Source organism: Stigmatopora argus, chromosome 4 (assembly GCF_051989625.1).
Source record: "Stigmatopora argus isolate UIUO_Sarg chromosome 4, RoL_Sarg_1.0, whole genome shotgun sequence".
NCBI lineage: Eukaryota > Metazoa > Chordata > Actinopteri > Syngnathiformes > Syngnathidae > Stigmatopora > Stigmatopora argus.
Genome location: NC_135390.1, coordinates 18,906,755 through 18,916,781, shown reverse-complemented (window position 1 = coordinate 18,916,781; position 10,027 = coordinate 18,906,755). Strand labels below are relative to the sequence as shown.

At 34.0% G+C, this 10,027-nt stretch overlaps 1 long non-coding RNA gene across 2 annotated transcripts in view; it reads left to right on the top strand.

Annotated features, from left to right (window-relative positions):
• Nucleotides 1-10,027, top strand: part of LOC144073461 (uncharacterized) — a 98,626-nt gene that overhangs the window by 57,284 nt on the left and 31,315 nt on the right. The window contains exon 3 of one of the 2 annotated variants that reach the window (XR_013300084.1): nt 5,241-5,373. The exons of the other annotated variant lie outside the window; for it this stretch is intronic. This is a non-coding gene — a long non-coding RNA (uncharacterized LOC144073461). The remainder of the gene's footprint in view (nt 1-5,240; nt 5,374-10,027) is intronic. 2 annotated transcript variants of the gene reach the window in all.

Genomic DNA, 10,027 nt, shown 5'->3' with positions numbered 1-10,027 from the left:
CCCGATTTTCCCCCTTTTAAATCAATAATTGTCATTTTCCAATCCATTTTTTCTGTTTTTAGTTCAAAAATCATTTTGTAAAATCTAAAAATATATTAAAAAAAGCTAAAATAAACATTGTTTTAGATCTATAAAAAACAGAATATTCAAGGATTTTAATCCAGTTCTTTTAATCCATTTAAAAAAAAAAAACCTAAATATTATATCTAAAATGGTCCAGTCCATGTGAAATCAAGTTGATGTTAAAGCGGCCCGCAAACCAACCCGAGTCTGATACCTTTGCTCTAAAAGCAAAATAACTAAAGCACAATGACGTTGCGGCTTTTGAAAACATCCATCTTTCAAGTCCTTGTTAGCTCATTGGCGACACGTGACCTATAAATTTGGCAGTTACCGTACTTTCTTGCATATAAGCCGTATTTGTAATTTAAAAAAATGATGACTGAATCAAGGGTACGGCTTATATGCGTGCAAATTACACTTGACATGCACGAAAGTGCAAGGTGACAAAGACAAAACGCCATAATGCAAGACAATGCGGCTGATACGGTCCTTTATTTCAAAATAGAGAAAAAATAAACAAATAAAATGCTCAACAAAATTTGTTTTGACGTCTATGAATGAAATACAAGAAAAAAAAGGATTTTGCATAAAACATGACAAAAAAACTCACTTACTTTCTCCTGCCATTGCTCACTCGGGGCGCCGCAATCTTACCTTATACCGGTAGTTAAACGTGCTCTGACTGTTTAGATGCAACTAGCCTTGATACATGCGTTTGTAGTGTTTACCATGTCAGCACATAGGCTGATCGAAGGTCTTGGTTAAAACATCAGCCTTGATACCTGCATAATGTGTACCTCATGCTATTATTGCACCCAGAGACTTGGTGAAAAATAGACCGATACGGCTTGACCGTTAAAGATTGCTGAGCATTACATTCAAGAAATGATCGTTTCTTACGCAGCAGAAATATCTCGTGGATTCATTTGTTGGTGCTTGAAAATGACGCACAAGTCCTGATTAGTCCTGTTTTTTAACAGAAATAAAATATTCATCGCCTTAAATACAACAGCCAAGGTGTTCAAATTAAGTCATGAACAACAATTAAAAATAATACAAAGACAAAAGAATAAAATCTAAATATCATACCAAAATATCAAAAATCCTTGCTACCTTTTTTTGGTTTAGTTTTACTAGACTAAGTTAACAGTATCTGAGAAATACCACGTGCGATGATTTTTCTCAAGATTTTTCCTTTAAAGTAACACATTTGTACTTCCTACTAAAACCATGAATATGGAGGTGGAAATTGTGAATCAGGGGTCGTCTTATACGCGAGAAATTGTAAAAGTTAATGATTTTAAGTGATTTTACGCCAGGGAATAGACTGATGATCGTTTTTGTTTGTTAGTTTTTTCTGTTTTTTTCTACGATGCCCTTTCGCATTAATTAATGAGCAATGTTTTTGTATGTCCAATACATCTGTTGTGTGTATCTCTGGCAGCCAAGCCGCTCATTTGGATCGTTCCGTGACATTATCCCAAGCCATCCACTTACACGTGATTGTTATAATTAATATGTTGAAGGTGAGGCCAATGCCCGTGTGGAAATCACGGAACTGCAGCATGAAATTGGTTTCATAGCAATAATAACCTTAGTTTTTCCATATCGGGCTCCTTATGAAAACCTCCAGGTTGAGGCAATAAATCACCTGAAAAATAATTTATGAGCACATATTACTGATCCCTTGCCAGTGACGGATGAATAGAGTCAGAATTGCGCTAATTCGTTTAGATGCCGTGTGGGGAAAAAAGCCATTTGCCAACGGGTGACGTGAGGAATGAACATGCCTATTTCATTGTGCAAATATTCCTTTGCTCGCCATTTGTCATTTTCAAATGTAATCTGTGACCCTTCGTGGAGTAACTGCACAAGAAAGCCAGATTCAGGTTTCGATTTTAGTTTGGGTTTTGTCTGGCATTGGGCAAGGTGGACGACACGGTCCAATTATTGAAGCGCACAATGTCGCCCTTCAAAAGCAGTCAACTCTGAAATGTAATCAAGCCAAAGGTACATAACGGAACAAAAGATTTGCCCGTGTCATTTTTCACGTGGGACACTTTTCAAAGAAATTCATCACACGGGTAAATAAACAGTCTTTAAAGCACATGTGTCAAAGTGGCAGCCCGGGGGCCAAATCTGGCCCGCCGCATCATTTTGTGTGGCCGGGGAAAGTAAATCATGAGTGTCGACTTTCTGTTTTAGGATCAAATTAAAATGAAGAGTATAGATGTAAATTAAATTTCCTGATTTTTTTCCCCCTTTTAAATCAATAATTGTAAGTTTTTAATCATTTTTTTCAGTTTTTAGTTCAAAAATCACTTTATAAAATCTAAAAATATATAAAAAAGCTAAAATAAACATTGTTTTAGATCTATAAAAAATGGAATATTCAGGGCTTTTAATCCAGTTCTTTTAATCCATTTATTAAAAAAATAAATCTAAATATTATATCTTAAATGGTCCGCCCCACGTGAAATCAAGTTGACGTTAAAGCGGCCCGCGAACCGGTACTCGGACGTTTGGTCGCCGGACGTTTGACAACATGACGGACAGTTTACTGTTGAAACCAGCTCTCAAAATTATATTCATGAGAGAGAGAGAGTTTAATATGTAAATATCTACTGTTGAAACCAGTTCTCAAAATTATATTCAGCCGGGCGACCAAGCGTCCGGGCGACCAAACGTCCGGTCATGCCCCAAACCAACCCGAGTCTGACACCCTTGCTATAAAGCGTTGCCCAAAAGCAAAAAAAAAAATTCTCCGATTTGTGCCCAAATATTACATGGCAACACTGTAAAAAGGCCTTCAAAATCAAATAAAAAATCCCAGGTCGTCTTGACCTTTTCCTCATGAAACCAGCACAGACTGTTTAGCCCACGGGTTCGCCGTCGTCCCTATTTAATACAAGTATGTAGTGGCAAATTAAAAACACAACGAGAATGTCACGGCGTCCAGCGCTAGTTTACAAAAATCCATTTCCAAAAAGGTCATCCATCGCCTCTTGCGCCTCTTTTCTATCTGCTGTGGCCGTCCGTCTTCCAAGAAGAGCTGCTCTCTAGCTGTCGCGTTTAATCTACCGCGCGCACTTTTCTAAGAAGAAAGGGAAAACAAGAAAAAGTTGCGTCAGTGGAGACCACGCCCATTGGGTTGCTGACCGGCCATTAAGAAATAATAAACGACATAAATTTATATATATATTTTTAGATTTTACAAAATGATTTTTGAACTAAAAACAGAAAAAATGGATTAAAAAATTACAATTATTGATTTAAAAGGGGGATAATCGGGAAATTTAATATACATCTATACTCTTCATTTTAATTTGATCCTAAAACAGAAAGTCGGCACTCATGATTTACTTTCCCGGGCCACACAAAATGATGCGATGGGCCAAATTTGGCCCCCGGGCTGCCACTTTGACACTAGTGGTCTAAAGCATGATTTTAAATGAACAAATACGCATTTAAAAGGTAAATAAATACAGAACATGACTTTTTGTGCTCTTACTTTAGATATTATATTCGTTCTTTTGTTCATTTTCCGACCCACTCATCTTCACAAGGGCCGTGGGGGGTGCTGGAGCCTATCCGAGTTAACAATGGGCACTGTGGGAGGGACACCCTGAATTAGTGTTCAGCCAATCGCATGGCACGAGGAGACGGGGGACTTTTCGCGCGTACCTAGATGCAATTTAGAGCCTACCCTGCACGTTTTGGGGATGTAGGAGAAAACCGGAGTCGCCGAAGAAAACCAAAGCAAGCCTGGGGAAAACATGCAAACTCTACTCAGTGAGGTTAGACCTGGGATCAAACCCTCGACCGAAGGAAACTAAAACTAAGTAAAATAAGAACAAAATATGAATGATACAAATGGCAACCATTGAATGAAGTATACATATTTTTAGACTGAAAGAATGGATCATATTCCAGGTGGAGTTTCCACCTCAATAAATAGACCCAAGCTTTTCCGCTTCGCAATCTGATTATCCCGCGGAAAGCCGACCGGGCTTCATTTCAACGCCATCTCTCTCGGCTTGTTGCACTTGAGCATGTTTTTTTCAGCACAAACAACGCCTCGTTTGAAACACGAACAAACAGTCGACATCTTTTTTTCCATGCTTGAGTGCTTTATATCCTTTATATATTTGTTGGCGTCTTTTCAGGTGAATGCCTGAGTGACAGCGAGTGCCTCCATCAGACTCGACATTATTACTACCTGCCAGTGGCGGTCCGTGAATTTCCCTGTGACGCCTTCAGCTATCGGAATCAATCCAAACCTCAAAAACTATTTTATGGCTATAAAACCTCTAATGCAGCTACAGCTGCGACAAAAAATCATCAATAATAACCTCATACAATTGAAATATTATTTAGGGATATAGCCATATTTTACTCACCAAAAATCCTTTTTAACTGTACACAATATCATCCTCCTTTCTTTCTTCCTTCTTTTTCATCGCCATCGAAGCTAATGCTGAAAGCCGAGCCTGTCCTGTCGTATTTCTGGCAAACGTTTTTATTCGATTTAGTGCTGAAAATGTTCGTTCCCGGTTGTGACAGGCTTGCTTGCTTTAGAGTTGTCCGACCTTTCTTAATGATGTCTAGCTTTTTTTTCTTGAAAAGCCCGTTTTGAAAATGGCTTTGACAGTAAATCTGCAAACAAATCAATTTCTTCTCCTACTTCAGCTATTGCGGGTTGACAAAACCGCTATTAAATCAACACAACAATATATCCAGATGCAGTTTGGTAGCTCTGGCTAGTCCACTCTATCACTAGCCAATCATAGTTGGTGAAAGCGATGACATATCCCTACGCCTGCGAGAAGGCAATGACGTATCCCTGCGAGAAGGCAATGAATGACTTATCCCTACGCCTGCGAGAAGGCCTTGGTGTCACCAACTCGAATTCTGATTGGTTAAAGCAACAGTCTTATCGACGCTTGTTTAATGCAGCAGAGCCTGCAGAACTGATTGTGAAGGCCTTGAGGCAGATTTCCTACCCTGGCAACAAATAATGACTGAAATGTGATTGGTTAAATGCTTCAATATGAAAACACACATCTGGAAGCAGTGCAACCAGGGGGAAAATCAATGAAAGGAAGCTAACAGACAATTTGGAATTATTTAATAAGTATTCATGGACAAAATATAATTAACATCAGTCTGTGATTCAGATATTTTTTAGGCCAGCAGAGAAGGCCTTGAAGACCTTGACGGCACACCACTGCTACCCGCGATGACGACGTAAAGAAACGGCAGTTGGCAAGCGATACCTGAAACGAGACTTTGAAGAAGACAGATGACATCGTAAGTAGCACTGAAAAAAAAACAGCTTTTTCAGGTAGTTAACTCGTTTTCCACCACTGACGCTGAACGATGTACATTCCATTTTGACTGTCAAAAAAACGGCAAACACATAAAACACCAAATGACATTTTATCAATCCTCGTCTGGCTAATTTACATCAAATTCATTCATCAGAATCGCTTCTCGCAAAAGTCGCAAGTGACGGCTCGTGATAAGTCATTCATAAGCGAGGCTTATTGACGAAAATGACATTCTGCCTAATTAGCGTGTATGCTACACCGTCATTAAAGTAACGGCACGCTCTGATTACCGTAACGCAAAGACGTGTTGTTTACTCATTTACTTCCACATAGAAAAGAAAAATACTGAAAACAGGATAAAAAATTGTATTATAGTGAGTTGTATTCTAAAGTAGACCGTTTTGAAACCCCGCCTGTTCATTAAAACCTAAAATGTTCATTCAAAACTCGATCTAGAAAACCACACACCTACACTGAAAACCACATCACGAAACACCAAAAAGTTTTTCAGTTGTCAAAGCCGATGAATTGCGAGTGACTGGGAAATCTTTACATGTCAGCCGATGACAAAAATGTTTACGGGAGCACGGAAGATGTGTTTGTCTGTCGTTTGGTCTGTTTGTCAACGACGCCAGCCGTCGTCCCAGAATACATCAGAAAGGGTTTTTCAAAAGCCTCCTTTGAAAGATGTGAAAGACGCATTGTGTTGAAGTATAGTGAAGCTGTCGTATTGCCACGTTGCCCTTCGGTTTTAGCAGTAAAAATGACTATGTATAGAAAGGCTTTTGTTAAAAAAAATGACCATGTATAGTAAGGCTTTTTTTCATAAAAAATGACCATGTATAGTAAGGCTTTTTTTCATAAAAAATGACCATGTATAGTAAGGCTTTTTTTCATAAAAAAGGACCATGTGTAGTAAGGCTTTTTTCATAAAGAATGACCATGTATAGTAAGGCTTTTTTTCTTTAAAAAGGACATAGTATAGTAAGGCTATTTTCCTTTAAAAAATGACATAATAAAGTAAGGTTTTTTTTTCTATAAAAATGACAGTATATAGTAAGGCTTTTTTTCTTTAAAAAACGACAAAGTATAGTGAGGCTTTTTTTCTTTAAAAAACGACATAGTATAGTAAGGCTTTTTTCTAAAAAATTGACAGTATATATAGTAAGGCTTTTTTCTTAAAAACGACATAGTATAGTAAGGCCTTTTTCTTACAAAAAGACCATGTATAGTAAGGCTTTTTTTCTTAAAAAAAACGACATAGTATAGTAGGGCTTTTTTTCTTTAAAAGCGACATAGTATAGTAAGCCTTTTTTTCTATAAAAATGACAGTGTATATATAGTAAGGCTTTTTTCTTTAAAAACGACATTGTATAGTAAGGCTTTTTTTCTTAAAAAAACGACATAGTATAGTAGGGCTTTTTTTCTTAAAAAACGACATAGTATAGTAAGGCTTTTTCCCCTAAAAAAAACGACATAGTATAGTATGACTTTTTTTCTATAAAAATGACATAGTATAGTAAGGCTTTTTTTCTTTAAAATCGACATAGTATAGTAAGGCTTTTTTTCTTAAAAAACGACCAAGTATAGTAGGGCTTTTTTTCTTAAAAAACGACATAGTAGAGTAAGGCTTTTTTCCCTATAAAAATGACATAGTATAGTAAGGATTTATTTCTTAAAAACGACCATGTATAGTAAGACTTTTTTCTTAAAAAAACATAGTATAGTAAGGCTTTTTTTATAAAAAAAACAACATAGTATAGTAAGGCTTTTTTTCTTTAAAAACGACATAGTATAGTAAGGCTTTTTTTCTTAAAAAACAACATAGTATAGTAAGGCTTTTTTTTTCTTTTAAAAAACGACCATGTATAGTAAGGCCTTTTTTCTTAAAAAATGACATAGTATAGTAAGGTTTTTTTTTCTTTAAAATCGACATAGTATAGTAAGGCTTTTTTTCTTAAAAAACGACATAGTATAGTAAGGCTTTTTTCTTAAAAAACGACTTGTTATAGTGAGGCTTTTTTTCTTAAAAAACGACATTGTATAATAAGGCTTTTTTTCTTAAAAAACGACATAGTATAGTAAGGCTTTTTTTCTTAAAAAACGACATAGTATAGTAAGGCTTTTTTCCCTAAAAAAATGACCAAGTATAGTAAGGCTTTTTTTCTTAAAAAACGACATAGTATAGTAAGGCTTTTCCCCCTAAAAAAAACGACATAGTATAGTAAGGCTTTTTTTCTTAAAAAACGACATAGTATAGTAAGGCTTTTTTTTCTTAAAAACGACCATGTATAGTAAGGCTTTTTTTTTTCTTTTAAAAAACGACCATGTATAGTAAGGCCTTTTTTCTTAAAAAACGACATAGTATAGTAAGGCTTTTTTTCTATAAAAATGACAGCATATATAGTAAGGCTTTTTTATTCAAAAACGACATAGTATAGTAAGGCTTTTTTTCTATAAAAATGACAGCATATATAGTAAGGCTTTTTTCTTTAAAAACGACATAGTATAGTAAGGCTTTTTTTTCTTAAAAAACGACATAGTATAGTAAGGCTTTTTTTCTTTAAAATCGACTGTATAGTAAGGCTTTTTTTCTTAAAAAACGACATAGTATAGTAAGGCTTTTTTTTTCTTTTAAAAAACGACCATGTATAGTAAGGCCTTTTTTTCTTAAAAAACGACATAGTATAGTAAGGCTTTTTTTCTTTAAAATCGACATAGTATAGTAAGGCTTTTTTTCTTAAAAAACGACCAAGTATAGTAGGGCTTTTTTTCTTAAAAAACGACATAGTAGAGTAAGGCTTTTTTCCCTATAAAAATGACATAGTATAGTAAGGATTTATTTCTTAAAAACGACCATGTATAGTAAGACTTTTTTCTTAAAAAAACATAGTATAGTAAGGCTTTTTTTTATAAAAAAAACAACATAGTATAGTAAGGCTTTTTTTCTTTAAAAACGACATAGTATAGTAAGGCTTTTTTTCTTAAAAAACAACATAGTATAGTAAGGCTTTTTTTTTCTTTTAAAAAACGACCATGTATAGTAAGGCCTTTTTTCTTAAAAAATGACATAGTATAGTAAGGTTTTTTTTTCTTTAAAATCGACATAGTATAGTAAGGCTTTTTTTCTTAAAAAACGACATAGTATAGTAAGGCTTTTTTCTTAAAAAACGACTTGTTATAGTGAGGCTTTTTTTCTTAAAAAACGACATTGTATAATAAGGCTTTTTTTCTTAAAAAACGACATAGTATAGTAAGGCTTTTTTCTTAAAAAACGACATAGTATAGTAAGGCTTTTTTCCCTAAAAAAATGACCAAGTATAGTAAGGCTTTTTTTCTTAAAAAACGACATAGTATAGTAAGGCTTTTCCCCCTAAAAAAAACGACATAGTATAGTAAGGCTTTTTTTCTTAAAAAACGACATAGTATAGTAAGGCTTTTTTTTCTTAAAAACGACCATGTATAGTAAGGCTTTTTTTTTTCTTTTAAAAAACGACCATGTATAGTAAGGCCTTTTTTCTTAAAAAACGACAGAGTATAGTAAGGCTTTTTTTCTATAAAAATGACAGCATATATAGTAAGGCTTTTTTATTCAAAAACGACATAGTATAGTAAGGCTTTTTTTCTATAAAAATGACAGCATATATAGTAAGGCTTTTTTCTTTAAAAACGACATAGTATAGTAAGGCTTTTTTTTCTTAAAAAACGACATAGTATAGTAAGGCTTTTTTTCTTTAAAATCGACAGTATAGTAAGGCTTTTTTTCTTAAAAAACGACATAGTATAGTAAGGCTTTTTTTTTCTTTTAAAAAACGACCATGTATAGTAAGGCCTTTTTTTCTTAAAAAACGACATAGTATAGTAAGGCTTTTTTTCTATAAAAATGACATAGTATAGTAAGGCTTTTTTTTCTTAAAAAACAACATAGTATAGTAAGGCTTTTTTTCTTTAAAATCGACATAGTATAGTAAGGCTTTTTTTCTTTAAAATCGACATAGTATAGTAAGGCCTTTTTTCCTTTAAAAAAACGACCATGTATAGTAAGGCCTTTTTTCTTAAAAAACGACATAGTATAGTAAGGCTTTTTTCCCTAAAAAAATGACCAAGTATAGTAAGGCTTTTTTTCTTTAAAATCGACATAGTATAGTAAGGCTTTTTTCTTAAAAAACAACACAGTATAGTAAGGCTTTTTTTCCTATAAAAATGACATAGTATAGTAAGGCTTTTTTTTCTTAAAAACGACCATGTATAGTAAGGCTTTTTTTTTTTCTTTTAAAAAACGACCATGTATAGTAAGGCCTTTTTTCTTAAAAAACGACATAGTATAGTAAGGCTTTTTTTCTATAAAAATGACAGCATATATAGTAAGGCTTTTTTCTTCAAAAACGACATAGTATAGTAAGGCTTTTTTCCTATAAAAATGACAGCATATATAGTAAGGCTTTTTTCTTTAAAAACGACATAGTATAGTAAGGCTTTTTTTCTTAAAAAACGACATAGTATAGTAAGGCTTTTTTTTCTTAAAAAACAACATAGTATAGTAAGGCTTTTTTTCTTTAAAATCGACATAGTATAGTAAGGCTTTTTTTCTTAAAAAACGACATAGTATAGTAAGGCTTTTTTTTTCTTTTAAA